Below are 22524 nucleotides of genomic sequence, written 5' to 3'. Positions count from 1 at the left end.
GGCTAAATGCTGCTGTGGGCGGGCTTTAGTAGCCCAAATTCCTGGCCAGCTGCTTAAGGGATTCTTGAGAGACGATCCTAAAAATAAACCTGTTCTTTCTAGGGTTTGCTCTGCTCATGCCTGGACTCAAAAGCTGGCTTTCATCCTCCTTCCCTTCCCCCTAAACTGACCCTGGCGCTTGCTCATGCTGCAGCTTTGTCCAGTGATGGGCACCCACTGCCTCTTGGGGAAGGGACAGTCCCCAGAGCCATGTGAGGTAAACTAAGAGCCCCGCACAGCACCAAGCCTGAGCAGCAATGCAAAGAGCAGAAGGAAGGTCAGATGCTCCAATAATGGGGGCTTGCAGGCTTTGGGAAGAGTGGCCGAAGCCATTTCGTGTTGCCCAGTCTGTTCCAGGGGCCCGCTGGTGTGCAGCGGGGGCAGAAGGAGATGTGTCCCTCACCCCGCGATATTTACCTTCTGGCATAGGAGCATAAACTGCAGCTTTACCCTGGTTTGCATTAATGAGCTGGACCGAGAACCAGAATTTAACAGTCTGTTTGTCTCACTGAATAAGCAAAAGGGAACATGAAGCATTTTATCTTAAGGTTGGCTCACATACAAGTACCAGGGTCTGTCCCAGAGGTTTGCTCCTTCTCAAAGCGAGCTCCACAGCAGAAAAAGATCCAATATCTCAGGCCAGAACCCCCGGTGAAAAAAGAGAGGCATGGTATGTGCTGGGATTTATGGCACTGAACACAGAGCAGTGTAAAAGTACATTCTTATTTATAATAAACGACCTGAGCGAAAAAATACTCTACCTGAAGCCAATGGAAACATTGTGCTGACTGCAGAGGCAGGGCTGCAGAGTCAGGCCTCTCGTTCCTCTAACTAGAACTAATCTCACTTCTTCTCTTAAAAAGTAAAACTTTCATGGCCGTGATCAATCTCCTTTTTAAGTGAGAGGTTCTTCTAACCCAGCATGAAATTTGAAAAGGACGATGAGAAGCATATAGAGAAGAGGGCCACCACTTTCCAGCGTGGCCCTACTCTAATGGTCCCAAAATACACCTGACGTACGGCTGAAATTCCAGCTGGGATCAAGAGCAAGGAAAGGCCCCATTCCTGAGCTCTTACCTAATTGTATCTCCTTTCTCTGATTTTTCCCAGGTTTGGCACTGACATTTCCAAACTTGCAAAAAGTTTCACAAGAAAAGACGACTATTTCTTTCCGAAATTAAGTTTGCTGTCCTTATTTTCATTCAATGCTCTGTGTAATTCTTTCTGTTCAGCTGGTTTATTTTTATTTTCTCTGGATAAAGGCTGTTTTGACTATATATCAAAACAAGGTATACAATAAAACAAAGCTTCAACATGTGAGTCAGGCTTCAAGTCAGGAAAATACTACAATGCTACTGAAATTCTTTCCATCTTATCTACATATTTCTGACCTAATTTTTCCAGAAATGGCAACTCTAGTCTGTACCATGTTATCATGAACTGCCCCAAAATAATTCACGCAGGATGTCCTAATGTTGCCCATAGAAGTTACCAAATACCAGCCTCTTTGTTCATGTTTCCTTACATTAGGATAAATTTAGCCACCACAACACACTTCTATATTTACAAACACAGAATGAGCTGGATAAACCGCTGTTTGAATCCTATCTGACGTTTACTTTCTTCACACTCAACTGTTTGCCTCTGTGTATACAAAACCATATCAATTTTGATTTCATCTGCATCGTGGCGCTATTATTAGGTTGCTTGGGTAGAAATCCATCTTCCATGCGCAGCCGATATCTTTATTTAATTTACTGTTCTTTCTTTGTGACCTAGGAAACAAAAGGATGGAGTTTTTGATTAATTAGATGAGAATGCTTGGAAGCTGTGATGTTGAGTGTAAGTATGCGAAGAGACAGAGTGCCACAGATAAAGTACAAAGATAGTGGCAGGATCGTTTTTTCTGAGGTAAACATTGTGCAAATGACATTTCGGAAGATTAGCCAGGATGGGTGTTCGTGTCTGTCTTTATTTTATACCTCTGATCAAATCTGAGGTAGGTGAAAAATGATAGGGAAGCCTATTTTGCTATTTCTCAATATGGTTAAACAATCAGCTGGTATGTCTTAGCGGTATGCTTGGGACAAGTTCCTCTGCTCGGATTAGGTCAAGGAGACCTGAATTCTGCCTGAAGTCCACCAGGTCAGTCGGTCAGCCAACAATTCCTTCAGCTTTAGAGGCATTGTTTATACTGGTGAAAACGAGAGCAGAATTTGACCCAGAGAGGCTCCATTCTTTCTGATATTGCCCCGATGGAGGCAAACGGACACCGACTGGCTGATGCTAGCACAGGGCTCCAGCGACTCTTGCTCCTCTTGGTCTGGGTTTGAGTTTTTTTTGTTGTTGTTGTTGTTGTTGTTTTTTTTTCCCTCACAAGCATTTTCTAGTAACAAATTAGATAAATATCACTTTGGTAAGCAATGGGGCAGTTTGCCTCTGGCTCAAGAAAGCTGCGCTCAGAAATGGATGAGCCCAGTGGAGTTTGCGGTTTCATTGGCCTCTCCAACTATTTTGGGGTCTGCGGAAATGATTTGAGTTCACCAAGTGTAATTCAAGCCCACACTGTTGTTGTTGTGTTTTTTCCCCCAAGGAAATAAAAAACCTAACAACCCTAAACCTAACTTTTTTCTAGCTAAAGGAAAAATGCATGTTATTTGCCAGTCACTAGAAAACAAATCCAACTTCTAATCTGACAAGAAGAAAGAAGCACTGTATTTTGGTCATATATATTGGATTTACATTTTCCTCTGCTTTCTCCATTACTTTTCACAGACACAGTTCAGCCAAGCACTTGGTGAATTGTCCATCATGACAAATTAACCAGTTCCCTAAGGACTTCTTGTGCAAAGGTAGCCCCATGCCTTGAATGTTTTGATGGATCAGAGCTTTCTCCTCTTGTCATCTCTCTCGTCTCCATTTCAGCCCTGTTGTTGCCAGAGATCTGTTTTTCTTTTGCTTCTTATTTTCATTTTTCATCATTTGCTTTCTTATTTTCATCCTCTCTTATTTCTAACAAGAGTATATTCACAAACTAGACAGCAAACTAAAGTGGACAGAAAAATTGGGCAAATGGTGCTTGTCATATTCTTATCAGAAATGCAGAGGCCCTTTAAGCTGTGCATTTGCCGGTGGAAGGATTTCCAAGTAGCTGAGACCTCTTACAAGTGATCTAACCAACAACAAGGCTCAGCCCTGCAAAGAGTTAAACTCTGTGGCCATCAGCTGCTCGTGAAAATGTGGTCGTGTAAATGGGCACAGAGTGACTGGGAGCTTTGAAGGATCCGAGGTGCTGGGTACTTGGCGGGACCGAACTCCCTCCTCGATGAAGTAAGGACTTCTCATGTCCTTCCTCATACTCTGAACTTTCTCACCCACTTCAGTGAGTGTCCCACAAGTAAAATAAGTGAGCACAAAACAAGAACCATGACATTATCTGCAGGAGAGTTACCCTGAGAGTGCCCTCTGGGTTCTTCCCTCATGACTGCCCATCTCATCTGACCTCAAGGGAGACATCTCTTTCCTCACACGTGGGTTACCCAGCACATCTGTCAGGCAGATGACTTCATTATGTGGCAAGGCAAGCAGGGATCAAAGAACCCATGCTGCTGAAAGGAACGATCATCGCTGGGCTGTGCAGAGCCTATCCTGCACGATGCTGCTGCCGGCATGCTCCTCGGGGGACAGGAGAAAGGGTGGCTGCAAGTCACAGGTCACACCAGCAGCCCTGGTCAGTCTCCTGGCAATGTCAACCACCTTTCCCATGTGGCTGCAGGTTCTCCTTGGGTGATGCCATGCAGGCTGCTTGCGATGGCAGCAGCTCCCCTTTGATACCTGTGGTCTCAAAATGACCCCACAAGTTTTATCAGTATCTTACAGCAAATTTTGCTGAGAAAGCATCCCAGTCAGGAGAGCTGTCCACTCATCCCAGTTTCCCTCCTGATGGAATAAACTGGTGTCACTCAGGTAAGTTTGGAGGAACACCACTAATTTCACAAGCCCAGAGGTATTTCAGGGTATCAGTCATGCAGATACAGCATGTGACTGTGAAATCCACAGATCGCTCTGCAGAGGCTCCCTTGTCCTTGTTTCTTTTATGTATTCATAAAAAGAATACTTTGATAATTTTTCCAACAATTTTACTTCCCTATCTGTCTAAAATCTCGTGGATTTTGCTGAGGACTTGGCCTGCTGTTTTTTCTCCTGGGTCTCTGCTAACCATTGCATCATTCTCGGTACGCATCCAGCAGGACGCTTTGCAGCGATGTCCTTTCCGGTGGCTTCCAAACAATGTGCATTAAGGCTGTTAATTTAATTTTACTTCACCCCAAGTCTGCTCCATCGTAAGCACAAGGACGTCTTTCACCTGTCTGAAAAGTGAAGCGCCTGTGAGTGCCGTCCTTTGCCCTGAATTGGCAATGGAATATGGATTGCTGGTTCTGGTGTGGACTCTTTAGGAAGTCAGAAAGTTGGCTGGATATTGCTATACAGTAAAAAATTCACTCTTTGAACTAACCACTTTCTGCTGAGTAATTATTTTGCTCTGCAAACATTTCTAAAAATGCCTATACATGCACAGAGGTCAACTTTCTAGGCAAACTACAGCCTTTCCTTCCCCACCCTTTATTTTTCCGCTCTCAAGCCTTTCTGTGCCGTTCCTGTGGCCAAACAGAGCTTTTGTGAGCTGCTCCCGTAAGAGGCTGTGATCATAGCTGTTTTTTCAGCCTGCGATCCGTGAACTTCTGAAGAGCCATGAAACGTGATTAAGGGATGCAAGTTCATATGTGCTTTACAACAACCTGCATATGTGAAATTCCTGGAACAGCTTGCACTTCCACTGGAAATTTTTTGGTGGTCCACATTACAAATTAATTAAACCCGTGTCTTATACATGGAAAGTAGGTTTGAAGAGAAGTTGCAAAATGAAGTTGTCAGCATAGGAAAGCACAGAATTTGCCACATAGCAAACAAGATACTGTTCTGATAAAAAAAGCATGTGATTGTATAACTACATCATCAGGTATTGCAAAGTGTGTGTGCAACAGGGTACACCGGGGAAAACTTGAAGCATTTACCAACTCTGCATGTGCACTTGTCAGCATGGAATTGTGTGCACATGTAATGTGATGTGATGCGATGTAATGTAATGTAACAAAGGTCTTTCTGATGCTGTACAACACATTTTGGATCCACTTCCCATTGTCAGAAAACTGCAGACTCAAGGGGCTGTCTGCCTCAATGTCTGGCTTTTTTTATCCCCGTTTAATCTAGCAGAGCTCTGGTCAGGATAGGCAAATTCGGTAGGTGCCCTTGCAAAAGATGCTTTGCAAAGGGTGCTGCTATCCACCGTTATGCAGAACGGTTGCTTTTGCCTGGACTTCTAGTCTGTTCAAATAAGCCCGTGTTGTTTACACGGACTTTTTTTACTATGAGGTCTACAAGGAAAGAGAGTATATTTGCCCTCAGTTTTCCCTCTCTGGACAGCACAGTTGGAGAGCTCTGAATGGTTTATAGGCTAATTAAAAACAGACCACAGGTTTTGGTTGAGGTTGTTTTTTTTTTCCTTCTTCTTCTTTTTGCTGCATTCCGGTTTGTTTAGCTGCTCCGCGGGGATTTGACAGGGGCATTGTTAAGGAGACAAAGGACTTCTGGCTTGGGTGACATTAGTGTGCTAAGAGATGCCTCCTTTTCACCTGACAGTCTAACCAAATTGGATCAGGTATCAGAAAGACTGACAAAACATTGGAGGGCATGAAATATGCAGCATATGAGCGACCTGCACATCCTACCTGGCCCTGGCTACAGTGACAACTTTGCAGGGGAGCTGATGCAGAACTGCCCTTCTCTCTCCACCTGACAAGCTCAAAACAGCTGATAAATTACCAGAACTAATTGTTGCCCTGACAGGCCTTTGATCCCTGGAAGAGTCAATTTATAAATGATGAGCTCCTTTTACATGCTACTGCTGATGGAGCTGTTGAAATCGTTATAAAATCAATAATCCCTGCAGTCTGGGGATCCTTTGGTTTTCTCCCATTTATTCAGGAGACAGTTCAAAGTGTCTGCAAATGCTCATTTCCGCCTCTCCCCAGCACCCTGCCCAGAAAAAGTCAGGCATTGGCCGCGAGTGAGGCTTGGTAAGAGACAAAGTGAGCATCTGAAAAGCAGCCTGGTCCAGATCAACACCAAGCAGGAAGCAGGACAGTCTCCAGGCCCTACTCTCAGCCACTTGCAATGGTCTTTCCAGGAAGATAAAATTGTCAAAAATAAGGGCAGAAAGGCATGGTGGGAAAATCCTGGATGATAAGCAGCATCATGGGGAATGGTAGCACCTTCAGGGTGGCAGTGGAACAGAAATCTTATTTATGGCTCCTAGGGTCCAACCTCTACAGGGAGTGCAGCTGGTCTGCTTCTCCTTGAGGCAGAGCTTCCAGCAGTCTGCTGGTACGCGTCTCCTTCACCTGTGGCCATCTGGTTATGGTACAGCAGAGCTGGGATAAAAAATTCTGCTATGGGCTTGTCTGCATGTGGTTTTAAGTGGCCAGAGTCCACCCTACCCAGCAATGATTGTACATTCTGGTTTTGTTGAGTGCAAACCTGGCTTCGCCTTCACTGATCTGAAGGACCAAGCCAGTATTTAGCCAAATAGAATCCCTATGGGTGGGATCTTATTTGCAGAATTTGGTCCTAGACCTGTATTGCAAGAGCATATCATGACCACCACATGATGGAGAACCCAATGAAACCTCGTCCTTGGGATGTTTGAGCAGGTTGCTAGCTCTTCCAGCTCTTTTGCAACAGACTCCTTTACAGAGCGGTCAGGATACTCCAGAGGTTGTGTTTCTCTTGCACAGTCATTTGATGGCTTCCTTTCTCCCTTTTTTTTTTTTTTTTTAAATTTATACCAAAGTATAGAACGACACTTAAGAGGAGATCTAGGAGAGCTGGCCTCAGCTCTTACAAGTCAGCAGAGCATCAATGATTGGAGCTTGCTGGACCTCTAGCAAGAGGTTATCACCAGAGCAGAAATTGTCCTCCCATTCAACAGGCCTTCCCTGAGCAAGAGGCCCCTCCAAAGCCTGCAGGTGTGAGATGGCCATCATGAGCAGCGGCCATGCAGAGAGAGGGGCAATGTTTTGTTTCAACTGGAAGGAAAATTTAACCAAATTCTGGTGAGCACCTTCACAGCAATGCCTGTCATTTTTGAACAGGAGACAGAAAGGGCGATGCTCACTGCTCAGCACCCAGGGTGACAGGCATTTGGCTTCCAGCAGCCCAGCTCACAGGGAGTGTCAGCACCACCACTAGGGTCATCTAGGACCCTGTTTTCCTTGGGCTATTAGAATTAAAGGATGACTTAGAAGAATAGTGCAATAATAGTGCTTGGATTTGAAGGAAAGGCCTTGGCCCACTCTTGCTTTGCTCATTTTCCAGTTGTGGTAACACAACAGGAGCACACCAAGAGGGCTTACTCCTGCGAACAAAGTTTGCAGCCCTGGACCCGCCATTGTTACCACTCACCAATTTTTGAAAACACAGACCAGAAGCCATGAGTCTGCCTCGAATCTGGAAACTTTTTTTGCACGCAATCCTGTCTTTCAGTACAATCACTCTTCCTGTGCCTGATTATTCTGATGAGAGAGTGCTCATTAGAAAAAATGGAACACCACAACCCAAGCGCATGCATGAGGCTGGAACAATAGGAGGTCCTGACTGACACTTCACTTTCCATTCTCCCCTGAAAGCTCATACACAAACGCGCAGTTTTATAATGCACTTCAAAACGGTTACTCCAAAGCTGTCTGAGGCCTGGCCACCAAGGCTTGTCCTCACCACAGGCAGAAGAGGTGCTCCCTAAGAGTGAAATTCCCCTCTGGTGCCCTCTGGACTGAGGAACACTTGAACTCAAATCACAGCATCTGATACAGAAAGAAATAACTGAGATGTTATTAACTGTAATTAGCTGTTACTGAGTGAAGGAAATGGCACATGCACATGGCTTATACATTGAGATCCTGCTATTGTCCAGCCTTGTTCTTCACTGTCTTACCAGCCTTGAAAGTTGTCCAGACCTTCAGCCTGGGTAGTGTGCAGGTGATCCATAGGGAGATTTTTCTTCAAGCCACAGGAAGGCCTTAAGGCTGGGAAATAATCACGAAAATGTTCCTTAATGAATGTTGAATGGAGTTAGATGCAATGCACAGTCTTCCACTGGAGGGAGAACTGAAAATTTTGTGAAGTGAAAAGAGGTTTGGGGATGACTTTGCCTCACCAGTTTGTGTAGTAAACTGATGGGGAGCTTGTGTAAGTTGACAACCCCAGAGGAAAAGAGGAATCTACCTCAAAAATAAGGTTTCTGAAACTAGGTCTGGAGGACAACCTTAATCACTGTGCACTCTAGGGAACCACATCTTGAAGAGGCAACAAGACAGAGGTAGGAACAATGCAAGAGCAAAATGAGACTGAAAAGACTCAGTCTGTACAGTCTCTTGTTGCAAGTTACTTTCTGACCCTAAGGGTCCCATGAAACTCCAAACGAGGAACCACCTTCCAAAACAGGAAGGGCAACAAGAATGCACAGAGATGAGCAGAGCAGGGTGATCAGCTCAAAGTCCTCAGCCTAGTATTAATTTAGTGGCAATTCAACAATGAGAAATTTATTCTAAGAATGCTTATCACCCGGAAGTACCAGTATGCTTTCCCAGCTGACCAAAGGGTTTAGAAGCAGACACATTTTCAGATTAGTTAGCATCTGCTAAGCAAGCAGTGAGGGTGGAGCAAAGGAGAGGCAAAGCCAGCCTAATTTTAGAAGAAATGATTAAGTGCAAAGAGTCTAGGGGATCTTCTCCAAGGAAATGGGATTGCTCCCAAGACATTATGCCATGCAGATATGATAAAAGAGGTGGATATGGGCCAGGAGGATAGGTTCATATGGAGAGGCCAGAAGTAGGACAGTGGGGTAAGTGTGCAGGAAGCATCTACCAGCAATGTGGAGACGCAGTGGGAAAAAAATGCCTATTTAATCCTACCTAATTTACATATTTGACTGATGGACCTGAACTGAGACAAGTTTTCCTCTGGAGGTACCTGGCTTTCTTCCTGGACCTTGTGAAGGAGCCTACAGAGGGACAGCGGTCACAGAGATGAAGTTAGGACCACAGCCACCTTATCTTCATGAAGTAGCATTTGAGGGATGAAACCGTATTAAACAGATGGAAATGGGTTTGGGCCCATTGTATTCAGTATCTAATTTTCTTATGGGAAATAAGAATTTCCCACAGAAGAATAGCAGGGCAGCTATTTATCAATCGTTTTCCCATACAAAAATGATAATCTTCCAATATGTTCCAGGAGGTAAGCAAGAGGAAGATGCACTGCACAACAGCTATGCAATAAACTGAAGGTGTGGCAAAGAAAATAGCGTAAAGGAAGCTCTTGGCAGGAGAAACTCATTTTCTTAAGCTGGGTTTCTAGCACAGGCTTAATTATCATGAATTACCTCTAGGACATTACATCCTGAGGAGGCAACAAGACAGAAGGAAGAAAGAAGCAAGAGAGAAACTAAGCTGAAGAGAATTTGATTCCCATGAAATACCGAATGAGGATAGCTCCTGCAGCCTGGCCTACCACCCTCACATAGCTGGGCTTACTCAAGAGGAAGAGATAACTAGTTTTGATTATCATACCAAGGAAAAAAAAATATTTCTTCATGCTGTTTTCTGACTTAGTCAGCTGTTTGGAGAGCCTGTCACACCCAGAAGATGTTATTTATATCTGTTATTTATATCATACACTTCCAGGAAAATCTTTCATTGGGAAATCTTCTGTCCCGAAGAAGGAGAAGAGTAAAATAATTAAAGGACGCAGATCAAAACTAAGATTATTGGAAAATGGTAACCTCAGTGTGGTTAAAATGGATGCAGAAACAGCACTGAAGCTGTTGCTCTCAATGGCATCAGAGTACATGCCAGGATCTCACTGAAGATCAGTTCTCACAGTACTCGCTCCCAGTTTGAAGAAACCTTGTGAATGCATGCCACATGTGACTACAATCAGAAAGCTGGATCATTTAGACAGCACTGGCATTCTTTGACAGAACTAGTTTAAGCCCTATTTCTCAGTGAGAGTTTGGCTGATGAGAAAGTTGAAGTCAGGATGGGTCAGCTGAAGTTTCCGGAGTGGTATCAAACATGAGGACCAAGCAGGTCTAAGTCCACCAGGCTCTGCCCTGAGATATCTAGGTGACATCAGTGAACAGTTATGCTAGCTTTGAGCCAGGTGGGTACTCAGTGAAACCTGATGAAGTGACTTTCTATGCTGAAGATAGAGAAGAAAGTTGTGAGGTAGGGCCACCTTGATTTGAACTGATTTCTCATGAATGTTTGACAGCAGAGGGTACTGCCAGCTACTGCAAAAAAAACGTTGTAATGGCAAAAAAGTGTTCTCCTCAGGTCTCTAATAATCATAGCCAATCACATGTGAGATATGTGTCTACTATTACTTTGGATAAACTGAATTTTTTTTTTCTCTTCACTGGATGAGATGACCAAGATACAGATAACTTCTAAATTGATCTTGACCTTTCACTGCAGATGAAAACAAGGGAGAGGACAATAGTCTATCTCTTGTGCTCTTATGAACAAGTGCACATAAACTTTTGTTGACTTTTCTCCTAATCCAGAGACCTGTACACAGCTGCAAAGATGGAGCAAGCTTAGCTTATCTCCTGTTTGTTTAATGAGCAGTTTACCTGGTAGAGATGCTGCCCTCAAGTTCACCGGGACCAGTGTTTGTGTTTCGCAGCAATGACACAAGGAGCTCTGCTGAGGTACAGGGAACTGTGTTACTCATTGTTGGTGGCCGTTGTTGAAAAGGTTGAGGCAATGCCTGTAGACTTGAACGAAGAATATCAGTAAGGATGGCACTTACTAGAAGTGACTTTTCTGGTCAGGCATCATCCTTTAGCACCTCCCGGGTCAGTGGTGGCACTATGACTAAAAGCAACATAAGTTGGTTAGCGGCTTAAAAAACATGGTTGGTATTCATGTCCAACCAACCCAATTTGCAAAATGTTTACGACTATGGGAAAGAGCAGAAAAGAAAGATAGACAGGGAGGGCATGGGAGTTACACACTAAGATACCAGAAGTGTTATGAGAAGTCCAAGGTACTAGAGATATATGCTGGCTGTAAATAATGGGACCAAAGCATCACATTAGACAGAAAATGTATCAGTTTGGAAATCTTGCAGGAAGCAGATTTCTTTTGAGGTTCTGAGTAATACCTGGTCCTAACTGTCTGGCAGACAATAAAATATTAGTTGAAAGCCTGAGGTGGAAAGTCTGCAGTGCCTTGAGCAAGCCCTGCACTTACTGTACTCTTCAAGTCACATTGACTCCAGTGGAACTTCAGCCTGTGCCAAAAAGTATCGGAGATGTCTTTTCATAGGTGCTTCAAGAATTCATTGAACTGGGGTGAGAGAGTCTTGGAGAGAGATAGACAGAGCCAGCCCCACTGTTTATAGCTCCTGGTGAAGTGCACAATTGCTAAGAATTTATGTCACTCTTTTCCAACCCTTCCATATTCGACTAATGCCATTGTTTCTTCAGTGTTGATACTTTCCTGTTTCCCAGTTCATGTATTTATCTTTTCAGAACTTAATTTTTGCTAACACATTCATACCAGTTTGTCATGCAGCACCAGATATTAACTGGTGACAGGGATAGTCAGTTAAACTGAAAGGGAGACTTGAGTCTTCAGCTTTGGCCTTAAATGCTTGTGGCGACACCTTAGATATATATATAACCATTTTTCTGGTAATATTTCAGTCAAAAAGTCTGATTCAGACTAATTTGTTTGGGAAATTTGGTTTCAAGCTTGCATTCTTCCTCCAGGGTTTCAGCGGGTTACGTCACAACAGATGCATTTCATTATGTAATTTTGCATTCAAACATAGATGAAAACGGATGTGCAAAGCTGAGTGAACTGAAATGCTTCTGTGTTGCATCTCCAACACATAACACTCTTCTGTGAAAGAGAGAAGTGGCGAGAAAGCGACACTATCATAAAAGAAAGATTTCAATAGCACAGCTCTTAATTTGGAACAAAGTAGTGCTGACATAAGATGTAAAAATATTTTTCATCGTGAACCAGATGCCTTGGCTAAGTCTGGAAAGTTCTGAATTCTTTTTCTCTTTATATTTGAAAATGAAAAAATGTACTGTTATCAGGACTTGTCATAAAAATAGACGCATTGTATTTAATGTGTCAGCACTCGCTTCTTTTACAGCTCTGCAGTATTCTGAATGTGTTTTTTCTGACTTGTTAACTAAGTTTCCAGTGTAAATGAGTTACAACTCAAGAACCTGATATTCATGTTTGCTAAATTTTTGCAATTTGTGGTATATGAATGCACCATCTGTTCTTCCCAATAAGTAGCTACTTTTAAATTATATTTTACGTGGCTTCTCTTTCATGCAGAGCCTAGGAAACAGCCTAGTGAACTCTGACACACCAGACAGAAATAACTTTAAAAGAATTTTCATGAATGTTTCCCTCCAAATACAGGAGTATTCCATCACACGGAGTTATTCATAATGTATGTTGTTTAGCAGATACTCACAAATTTACGAGATACAGAACTTATTTTCAGCAGTTTATTTAACAGAGCTGGTGCATGATTTTCAAACAAAATAGTTTTTATTAGGTACAGGATTCTTTGGGAAATAAAAAAGATGCCTAAAAGTTTGGTTTTCAAAATATTTTTTTGATTAAATGGAAGAAACAAACCTTTTTCTTTCATGAACTTTGCCTATGTCATTTGTTTCCTCGATAATCTTTTGCTACTATTTGCCTGCTTTTTTGGTAATGAAATGGTTAAATGTGGGGAGAAGGAAAGGAAAGAGGAATAGCAGTTGAGAACAGAGAAGGGAGAAAAGTTTCAATCCTGGTTTGTTGTTAAAAATAGGACAGTCTGTTACGATGATCCTCTCCCTTGTTGCAATTACTGGTGTAGCAGCAGCGAGCTTTTAGAGAACTGATAGGAGAAAGTCACTTTATTGCTGCTGTGCCTCAAGGACTCTACTCCTATTTTAGGTCGCCTTGATAATTTTGCTTAAGTAGACCAGAGAGACCTGGGAAGTTTGATTTGCAGTAGCTATGCAAAATTCAGCTTTCTGAAGATTTTAGCTTTCTGAAGATTTCAATTTTCTGAGACAATGAGACAAACTAAGGGTTCAGCCTTGCCTCCCCCTTTTTCTCAGCTGACAGAATCTCTCTCTTGCACTTTTTGGGAGGGTACCATCTCTCCCCTACTAAAGTCTTCATCCTGTGCCTTGCCCATCTGTTTGGGATAGAGGCAGCGAAGGTGTGAAAACTGGATTCCCCCTTGAGAAACGGTCTTGCCCGCGGGCCCCTGGGGATGCCCACAACTGGCAGAAGCTGCAGGCAGCCCACCGCACCAGCAACAGGACCTGCTGAAGTCACTCCTCAGGGACATCAGAGGACTGGGAGGTGTGTGGAGGAATACATCAACAGAGGTCAAAGAACTGAAGAAGTGAGGCGGGGATGCAATGTACCCATCTGCAAACTGAGCTGCAGCACTGATGGGAACCGGAGATGAGACACTTAGGAAAATTAGGGCATGGAGCATCTATCACTCTTTCTCCAGCTTGCCTGGAATATGTCATTTCCTACTCAGCCTTCCATTTCACAGCTGCGACTTTTTCATCATGTTCTTTTCAAGAGAAAAGGTCTGGCCCCTAAAGAAGACTTACCACAGTCCAGCCCTGAGTGCCCCCCTCTAGCTGGTCTCTCTCTCTTCTAGCTGTCCATCTCTTGGTTTTAATGAACTGAAGCCATAACAAAGTCCGGACAACACAAGGGCAATTCAGTACTGGATTTCTTTCAACGGTGCTAATTCCTCTGGCCTTTACAGGGGCATTGAACCAGAAACACACCTCAAATGGGTAGAGGGTAAAACAACCCAAACAAACAAGTAGGGGAAACAAACTGGAAGGTTAAAGAAAAGATAACCTGCGCCTGTTCTTGGGAAAGTAGTGTTTTCTTCCAGATCAATTCACCCCATGGCCAGGCAGGTCAGGACTGCTGGTACTGGGTAGCTCACCTATGAAAACAAATATTCCCCTGTTGGGTAAAGTGCTGCACTGTTGATATTCAATGCCTTTTCAGGTTTTAAGGCTCTCCAGACCAAGTAAAAATCAGCCAGGCTAATTAGCGTGTGCAAGTCTTTTGTCCCGATTGTATTTTGTGTACCAACGTACACGTAAGAAAGCAGGACCTCCAGGAGGGTGCAAGAGCATGCAAGAGAGACAGAGGAGGAGATGAGTGTGTGAATGCATAACAGACAAATGAGTGTGTGTATGTGAGAGACAAAGAGAGACCGAGGAGCTATTTCTTATCGTCGAAGATATATTAGACGATTTCTTCTTTTTACAGAACGACCACAATGACATATGATAAAGAAATATGGATAACAGGGCATTTTATTTATATAACTCATTCCAGTGAGCTATATAAATCATGTTGCCTGTGCATGACTCAGTCTGGAAATGATGAAGAAAGATAAGAGCACAAATCAGCAGCTTCTGCAAAGTGATATGCAGGGCTGTAGATTTCCTTCCCAGCTGGAAGTCAGGCATGCCAAGAGATGCTGCGTGTGCAGCAGAAGCTGCTGTCTTACCTGGAGGAAAAATGCCACCAAACACAGGACAGGTTGAGATTTAGCAGCAGCAGTGCACTGTCTGTGTGCACAACAGCTCCTGGCTCCCCCCAAATCCAAAACTGAGCAGAAGCGGGGAGCTAAAAGCTGCCATCTCTCAGAGACACTAGTTGCAAATTATAGTGACTCGCAGCTGATTGCTGGCCCTACTGTGCGATGTTCAAAATCTGGGCACCCTTTGGCATTCCTTTGACAGGTCGCCTACTACTGCAGGGCATTAGCTTTGGGCTACCCATAATTTTTGGACAAAAAGTGACTCAACGTTAAAAGATGCCTTTAAAATCTGTACGAAATAAAGTGTGAGTTATTATCCTTGCTTGACATCATCAACCCGGTCTACGTAGTCTGACGAAGAGCTATTGGGTTAACAGTTTAATTCTTTCTCAGTTCAGCTTGGACCTGACGTAGTACCATGTAAGATAATTATTTCTAATGCCACTGTTGGGTTTCCATTGTACTCTTTCTTGCGAAAAGAAGACTCTCCTGGATATACAGGCACAGATTATTGTACGTAGATCAACAGTTTTTTGGAAAACACCACAACTCTTCACTGGCGATAAAAATCTATGAGCTCGCCTACAGACTTTTTAGGTGAGTCACTAAATCTAGGAAGCTTTAGAGCCAATCTACATGCAAAACTGGAGGAAAAAAAAAAAAAAACCAACAAAATCAGTTTAGTATAGTGCAATTCTACAGCTCAACAAGGACTCTAGGTTAACAGCCAGGAGGAATCACTCACACTGCCTACTGCACTGCTGAAAGGCATGCATCACCAGGAAAAAAAAACCCAAAACAAAAACAACTGTAAAAATAGAAAGGAAGGTCCTATTCCAGAATGAAATATACTATTTTGATGCACCTGAAATTGATACAAAAAAAAGTGAAACGGAGTGTGGAGAATGGCTGAGGCAAAACAGCATCTGTGTACTTGGCAAAACAAACCGAGCCGTCAGTTAAAATGGCTTTGTTTCTAGCAATGAGTGTTTTTACATCGATAAAAACCTTAAGAAGGTGCGTATGCTGGAGCTGTGACCTCTGTGACATTCCAATTATACACATTCTGTGCTGACATACGCCTGCTCGAGCAGAATGAAAAATAAAGCTTTTCATATCCATTCCCAGGTTTCTTCACAGCTGGCTCAGACGTATGATACCACAAAATTGTAAGGGCCACAGCAAGGGAGATTCAGACCTGTTTCTCTTCACTGTTTCCCCAGGATGTGTTTGATGGGCATGTCCCAGATGAGTTGGGACTGAAACACCAGTGCTGGTTGAAAGCTCAGCTGTTTCCTTGCCTCTTGCGGTCTGCAGTGAGGCTGATGAAATTACTTGGCTGCGCCACTCAGTTGAGCTGCGAGCCTGCTTGTGGGAAGGACAGCCAAACACCCATAGGAGATGTGCCTGGAAGACAACTCCTCACGACTTCCTGCTGTCAGAGGGCTGAAACCTGAAAATCTTCTTGCTAGGGGAAGTAAGGAGGAGTAGCTTTTGGTTTTATTTCCCTTTCTCCATAACAAAATAACTATACTTTGTTGAAATGCTGCCCTGAATTGGTAGCTGGTCCTGTGAAGATGTGCAGAGCATGTTCGTAACCACAAACACATGCATAAACACATTTGTATGTATCTATATGTACTTATGTGCATGCATATATGTGTGTGTGTGTGTGTGTGTGTAAAAACTGTTTGCGTTGGACCTGACCATCAATTAACTGAAGGAAAACATTCTGTATCTCAGATTGTTACTTGCAGCTATTCTTTAGACTACACCTGGATTGGGATTCAGGCGCTTCCCCAGCTGTAGGATGAACTTGGGTTCTACTGCTTGCCAAGGATTCAACCGTCTCACTGGCTTGCGCACGGTTACAGTGGGGATTCACATGGGGACACCAAAATAAACTGACTTCAGACTTGTTTAGCTTCTGCAACCAAACAATACCACAGCTACAGGTATTTATTAGGAAAGGATATAGTTGTTCCCCCTCTTGAAGGCCCTGCTGCGCAGTCTGTGCGAATTCAGTCTTTAGCAGAAGTGATGGTAAAATCAATGGATGCTTCCCTGGAACAAAAAATGTGGTAACAAAGGAAAAGGGCCTATGCTTAGTTGTCCCGTTATTTCTGCTCTGTAGAAAACCTGGCATAATTTGAGCATCAGCTAAGCACATACCTGGCCCACACTATAAGAGGTTACTTGTGCCCTGCACCACAAACATGGTAAGAATGCGTATACCTTCCTGTATCCAAACTGGGGTTATCCTAACGGAAAATAAGTACATGAAAAAAGAGGCAGAGAAGAAATAGAAAAGAAATGAAATAAGGTGCTAACTGGGAAAATAAAGATTTGCACAGTTTACACCCTTCTGGGGCCTCCTGGCTGCTTTCTTAACTTGTTACTTTTTTTCCCCGAATTGTTGCTATTTCAGCATGAAAGCTCAGCCTGGGCCCTATTAACAGCACTGAGCAATTTTGGCTCTGCTGAAACTTCAAATTCTTCATCAGAGGAATTCTGTTCATTTGCAGAAACGACAAAATGTCATTCCTGATCAAGGTTACAAGTTTCAACAAATGTTGGCAGGAGTGTTATCCTGTGTGAATGGCAAATACAAGAGCTTTGCACACCTCCAGTGCTTTGATGTCATTCGGCTCTGTTGTGCGGTTTCTGAGAAATCGGTTAGCTGTCAATACGGAGCTCAGGTACCTTGTTAGTCTCACCTGTGTAGTTGAAACAACTGCTGTCTGTGGTCTTCTGCAAGAAAGCAGCACATCCATTGGGGTTTTTTGGCCACTTTGCCAGAAATTGAGACTTTTCACCAGCTAACAGTCCCTCCCAAGAAATGTTGGGACAATTTCCCTGTGGGTAGATTTACATACAATCAGGGGCCCTAGCAAAGGTTTCTAGTTCTTTGTTTCCTCCCCAGAATATCCTCTATCCTGTCCTAAATTATACCAATTAACGACGCCCTCTCCTGCTATGTTTCCAGGTAGTTTGACCCTTCCTCCAACACCTTCTTTCTCCCCCATCATATGTAAGTCTCACAACACAGAAATTTCTCCCACTTCCTTCGGTGATTTCCCCATTTCAGAAAGGTCCTCAGAAAACTGCTTGCTTAGCTGGGGTTGCAAAACAAGCCTCACGATACAAAAAAGGAGAAGCAGAGATGGAATTCTTCTTCTGTGTCTCTGATTATAATGCAGGAAGTCAAGGTCGACTGACTCAGACATCACTTTGTATGATCGCCTTTTAGTTAACTTCTGCCTTACAGTAATTTTTTTAAAAAAATAAATCTTTGTCCAACACACCACAGCCTTCCACGAGATTTGGTAATCTGGGAAATATTTGTGACTGTCATGTATGACCTCAGTGAAACGCCTCGAGGAAAGCTACCCAAAGTTACTATGCTGGGACTTGCACAGGTAAAGAGCCAGCTCTTCTCTCTGTGGGAGGTCTGAAATGTGTTGACTCAAAGGCCATGACGCAACAGACTTGAGGAGGAGCAGAATGCATCCTGCTCACCTCCACCTCCCCACTCTCACCGGGATCAAGTTCCACTTGGAGAGCTGAATCCAGAGAGGAACACAGGTACCCTTGGAGCAACGGGGAAAAAGCCTTATTAGCTGGGACAGTCTGAATTTGAGTGTGAGCCTTTTTGGCATACAGCCATCATAATAACTGTCTGGTTTTCTGGCTTTTTCTGTGATGCTTCCGAAATAGCACAGATTACACGTGCATACAGGGCTGACTGCCTACCATTGCAATTCGTGGCTTATTCTGGACAGGACATGGTAGCTAATCTGCTGCAGTAAGGTCTGCTTCATGGAGTGGTGCGAAGCACTTCTTCCAGTTGGACTTACCAGGGGAAACTTGGTATATACAGGTAAACCCCATTGCTCAAGTTGATATTTGGCTTAAACCCCAGCACAACCAGAGGGCATCCATGCATACCACTGCAGTTCTGTTGGCTTCACACATAGAATATCCTCAAGACAAGTAATGAGATATCAGCAACAGCAAGAAGCGGTCAGAATCTATTCTACCTATTTACTTGGAAGACGGCGATAAAATAAGCATAAACTTGCCTCATGCAGTTAGTTTCTACCTTCAATCAATTCAGTTTATGGTTAAATAGGAGGATGCATCTTCCAAGACTTCATTTTTTGTGACCTACTTTATACTTTCGGCTGTCACAAATTCTGGATTGACAAGCAGCTGTAGAGCTTGATTATGCTTATACGAGACAAAAAGTACTTTCTTTTGTTTGTCCTAAAACTTCTGCTTGGTAAATTGATGTAAAATCTGATAGCATGTCAGATACAAGATCACACAAGAGTCTCTTTTGGTGATATAAACATCACAGACCATTTGTCCGGGTTCTACCCACAGATCTGCAATGTAGTTCCCAATGTTTTTTTCCAATCCATAGAGTGCGTGGTGGATGGTAGAAGGCAATTTGTTAGTGTGCACACGTGCAACAGTGTGGACTACACTGACTTACGGGTGAAAGGACAATCAAAACCCATTGTATAATAAGCATGGTGTAAGACAGAGGTGAACACAGCCGGGTCATCTGTCCAGTATCTTTCCTTGTGTGAATCCCCGCTCCAAGCTGTTGTGTCATTGCTCTTTGGAGCCTGGTTGTGATGAGATGACTTTTATTTCCTGGGAATGGCAGACAACAGGGTAGAGTTCATACCTGGGAGATTCTGGAAAAGAAAGTAAAGGCAAGCTTGCTGAGGTGAGTGCTCTGCCCTGGAAAAGCATAATTCCTTGTCCTTAGACATCACTACCCCCAAACACACTGGTAGATAGCTTGTCAAATGCAAGACAGATACCTAGCTAATCATAGTTGGTATGAATATTCTCAGCTACTGAGAAATCACCGTTAATTGTTATGCACTAACAATTTAGGAGAGAGAAGGTGGGGAGCGAAATGAAAGCCTAGCACAGCAGAAAATATCCACAGCAGACTGAGGAGACCCTGGTGCACAGGCACAGAGACAATGTTGTCATTAAAACCAATGCAGTGGTGCTTATGACTTAGATGATGTCTGTCCTCACTTTGCTAACAGCCGGTGCCTCATGCACGAGGGCTACGAAAAGAGGGGTGACAGCTAATTTGTATGTTCCTATCTTGCCAGATATCATTCTGAGTGCCTAGATGTGGATCTATTTATTTGTGTGGCTCATCTCCCCAGTGAGAGGGAGAGAGTGCCTATCTTCATTAGATGCCGTTTCCAGGGCCCATGAAAACAAGGCATGCACTCGGTAGTCCTCTCGCTGGTATTATCGGGACCTCCTGTAGCAAAGCTCATCAAAGAGTTTTGTGCTGGAGGACAGAGAGCGCTGCTTTGAGACTCTGTGCTCTCAGGCTAAGCTGCTCCTCAGTACGAATGAGGAGCGATGCCGACAGGGCCAGTTTCCCAGCTGCTGAAATGCAGAGCTTTGCCAGTTTGCATAGGAAGAGAAGACCAGCCAGGTCCCTGTCATCACAAACAAGCCAAGCAGTAAATGTTTAATCTCAACAGGGCCCTAGAGCATCACCTCCACATGCCGCCGACTGTTAGAGGCTTCAAAATAGTTTCCTAATATCCTCTGACAAATTAAGACCTATGGCAAAGACTGAGAGCCAGTACAAATCATGTAGTATGTAAAGGAAGAAGAGACCCATGGGAAGCCCATGTCCACAAACAACGATGCAGTAGGAAAATTGTTACTTAAAAGTCTGAAATAGCCCTAGGAAGCAGGTTGTATCTCACACACTGCAGAAGAAAGCAATATTCCTCTCCCTGAAGGGTCTTTCTTGGCCCCAAATCAAGTGATTGGCTTAACCTGAACATTCTGAACAAGATACTCTACATGATCTGATGCTACTAGGATCTGCAATACACGCTGCCATAGCAGTATTATACCTAGGACCTCAACACTTCCACACCTTCTCCCGGTACTTATTTTCAGCACTTCTCTAGCGCGCTACTGACAGCGATTATGATCTGAGAGCAGTGGTGACACAGCACGTCTGGAAGGGCTCAGACTGCCTGGGCAACAGGTGAGTGAAGAATTCAACCCTTGTAAAGTCACTTCTGTTGGCATTGCATAGCCCTAGGGAGCTAATCCAGAGTCAATCTGAACAATGTGCTAGGTCTCTGTTTCCAGTGCTGGAGAATCAAATTGGGGCAGTATTCCATGTGCAGTAGAGGTCCAGTGCATACACAGGTGGACATCCCTCTTTGAAACCTCAGCTATTCACCAGGTCTTTATACTTTTCCTGACACGCTTGGAGGTGGTTTACAAATCAGGCCCAGCAAAAGCAAAAAAAAACCTGCACAGCTGTATGACTTAGCTGTGTGGCAGTGTTATATGTCCCCTGTCTGCGAAGAGAAGGCTGAGGGGAGACCTTATTATGGCGTACAAGTATCTAAAGGGTGGGTTGAAGGAGGATGGAGCCAGGCTCTTGTCAATGGTTCCCAGTGACAGGACGAGGGGCAATGGCACAAGTTAGAACACAGGAAGTTCCGTTCAAATACACGGAAACAGTTCTTTACGGTGAGGGTGACAGAGCACTGGCACAGGCTGTCCAGGGAGGCTGTGGAGTCCCCTTCTCTGGAGATTTTCAAGACGCGCCTGGATGCAGTCCTGAGTAATGTGCTGTAGGCAATCCTGCTTTAGCAGGGGAGTTGGACTAGATGATCTCTAGAGGTCCCTTCCAACTCTGATAATTCTGTGATTCTGTGATTCTGTATGACTTAGCTGTGTGGCAGTGTTATATGTCCCCTGTCTGCGGGGGACATATATTGCAATGGCAATGTACACCTCAGCAGTTGGAGCATGGGGCAAGGGACTTGCCCATGAATCTTGCATTTGGTGGTCATGGCTACATTTTCTGCAGTGGGTGATCAATACACAGTGATTATGAGGCTGAAAAGGGGGAAATTCAAAGGTGCCCTATGAAGGTGTCCCCACCACAGGTACTCCTCACTAGTAGCCCAGGATGGTTTTATGCTATTACTTCCCATATACCCAAATGGCTATTCTGGAAGCTAAGCCTTGGCATGTGCTTATCCCAAGAGGACCTTGCAGCAAGACACTGCTATCTGCAACAACCACCTCTCCACAGTCTTTCCACATTGTGAGCAGTACCTTCCCTGACTTCAGGTGTACCTACCACTGCAACCCATGTCTTTACACCCAGGAAAAACTCACACTGAGTCAAAAGAAATCAGAAGTCTAACTCTGCCTCGTCTATTTTCAACACTTTTCCTTTTTCTATTTTAGATGAGACTGAAATGAACACAGACAAAAAACCTGCTGACCTCTGCGAGGAGTTTGACTGCAGTGTTGGATCTTCATCTCCTACTGAGATTGCTTCACTGGGCCCAGTGTTTTCACGAAGCTGAAGTCAAGGCAGCTCTGTTAGCTCACACCCACTGTATATCAGTTTTACACAATGACAACTTACAAGCTGGCAGGTGGCTGACTTCATTGTAGCTGCAACTAAATCTGGAGTTTTTTAGTATTCCAAATGATTTTACAGATTTACTTAGGCAATTTCACTCGCATTTACCTTTTAAAATAGGTTTTCTTTGCTATCCATGCATATATCCATTTGAGAGTGTCTTTATTTCTTCCTGCAGAATCAAAGTCTAGAGTTTAATTTGAAGTAAGTCTTAATGAATTTCTCAGTTGGAGCAAAACAATAGCAAACCAGCCTATTTTCTCACATAATGTCTGTAGGTTTCTTTCCAGTCACAG

Source organism: Vanellus vanellus (genome assembly GCF_965231255.1).
Source record: "Vanellus vanellus genome assembly, chromosome: 2".
Lineage (NCBI taxonomy): Eukaryota > Metazoa > Chordata > Aves > Charadriiformes > Charadriidae > Vanellus > Vanellus vanellus.
The sequence above is the reverse complement of the archived record's forward strand: the minus strand, read 5'-3'. Positions refer to the sequence as shown.